The following is a 2,385-nucleotide window of genomic DNA, read 5'->3' on the forward strand; positions in this document are numbered from 1 at the left end:
AAGAGTGTTTAGAGGAGTGTAGAAAGACTTGCTGAAATTTGGGCCGAAATGGGCTAAGAACCTACAACCATTGCTTTCAAGCATTAAATGGCTTGTATACTGTTTTTTGGGGTTAGAATAACTTAGAATACAATAATTTTGATTGATTACAAGTGCTAGAATATCATGAAGAAGGTTTAGAAGTTTGGAGAAAGACTTGTTGAAATTTGGTCCCAAATGGGCTAAGAACTCGGAAACATTGCGTTGAACCACTAAATGGTTTGTTTAGTGTTCTTTGGGGTCGAATAGGTTAAAATACATTAAATTTGATTGATTACAAGTCTAGAGATGCATGAAGAGTGTTTAGAAGAGTGTAGAAAGACTTGCTGAAATTTGGGCCGAAATGGGTTAAGAACCCACAACCATTGCTTTCAAGCATTAAATGGCTTGTATACTGTTTTTTGGGGTTAGGATATGTTAGAATACAATAATTTTTGTTGATTACAAGTGCTAGAGCATCATGACGAGTGTTTAGAAATTTGGAGAAAGACTTGTTGAAATTTGGTCTCAAATGGGCTAAGAACTCTGAAACATTGCGTTGCACCACTAAATGGATAGTTTAGTGTTGTTTGGGGTTAGAATAGGTTAGAATATATTAAATTTGATTGATTACAAGTTCTAGAGATGCATGAAGAGTGTTTGGAAGAGTGTAGAAAGACTTGCTGAAATTTGGGACGAAATGAGCTAAGAACCCACAACCATTGCTTTCAAGAATTAAATGGCTTGTCTACTATTTTTTGGGGTTAGAATATGTTAGAATACAATAATTTTGATTGATTACAAGTGCTAGAGCATCATGAAGAGTGTTTAGAAGTTTGGAGAAAGACTTGTTAAAATTTGGTCCCAAATGGGCTAAGAACTCGGAAACATTGCTTTGAACCACTAAATAGCTTGTTTAGTGTTCTTTGGGGTTAGAATAGGTTAGAATACATTAAATATGACTGATTACAAGTTCTAGAGATGCATGAAGAGTGTTTAGAAGAGTGTAGAAGGACTTGCTGAAATTTTGGCCGAAATGGGCTAAGAACACACAACACAACCATTGCTTTCAAGCATTAAATGGCTTGTCTACTGTTTTTTTGGGTTAGATTATGTTAGAATACAATATGTTTGATTTATTACAAGTGCTAGAGCATCATGAAGAGTGTTTAGAAGTATGGAGAAAGACTTGTTGAATTTGGTCCCAAATGGGCTAAGAAGTCGGAAACATTGCGTTGAACCACTAAATGGCTTGTTTAGTGTTCTTTGGGGTTAGAATAGGTTGGCAGACATTAAATTTAATTGATTACAAGTTCTAGAGATGCATGAATAGTGTTTGGAAGAGTATAGAAATACTTGCTGAAATTTGGGCCAAAATGGGCTTAGAACCCACAACCATTGCTTTCAAGCATTAAATGGCTTGTCTACTGTTTTTTGGGGATAGAATATGTAGAATACAGTAATTTTGATTGATTACAAGTGCTAGAGCATCATGAAGAGTGTTTAGAAGTTTGGAGAAAGACTTGTTGAAAATTTGGTCCCAAATGGGCTAAGAACTCGGAAACATTGCTTTGAACCACTAAATGGCTTGTTTAGTGTTCTTTGGGGATAGAATAGGTTGGCATACATTAAATTCAATTGATTACAAGTTCTAGAGATGCATGAAGAGTGTTTAGAAGAGTATAGAAAGACTTGCTGAATTTGGGGCAAAATGGGTTAAGAACCCACAACCATTGCTTTCAAGCATTAAATAGCTTGTCTACTGTTTTTTGGGGTTAAAACATGTTAGAATACAATAAGTTTGATTGATTAAGAGTGCTAGAGCATCATGAAGAGTTTTTAGAAGTTTGGAGAAAGACTTGTTGAAATTTGGTCCCAAATGGGCTAAGAACTCAGAAACATTGCGTTGAACCACTAAATGGCTTGTTTAGTGTTCTTTGGGGTTAGAATAGGTTAATATACATTAAATTTGATTGATTACAAGTTCTAGAGATGCATGAAGAGTGTTTAGAAGAGTGTAGAAAGACTAGCTGAAATTTGGGCCGAAATGGGTTAAGAACCCACAACCATTGCTTTCAAGGGTTAAATGGCTTGTATACTGGTTTTTTGTGGTTAAAATATGTTAGAATACAATAAGTTTCATTGATTACAAGTGCTAGAGCATCATGAAGAGTGTTTAGAAGTTTGGAGAAAGACTTGTCGAAATTCAGTCCCAAATGGGCTAAGAACTCGGAAATATTGCGTTGAACCACTAAATGGCTTGTATAGTGTTATTTGGGGTTAGAATAGGTTAGAATACATTAAATTTGATTGATTCCAAGTTCTAGAGATGCATGAAGAGTGTTTAGAAGAGTGTAGAAAGACTTG

This window comes from Capsella rubella, unplaced genomic scaffold (genome assembly GCF_000375325.1).
Source record: "Capsella rubella cultivar Monte Gargano unplaced genomic scaffold, Caprub1_0 scaffold_94, whole genome shotgun sequence".
Taxonomy (NCBI): domain Eukaryota; kingdom Viridiplantae; phylum Streptophyta; class Magnoliopsida; order Brassicales; family Brassicaceae; genus Capsella; species Capsella rubella.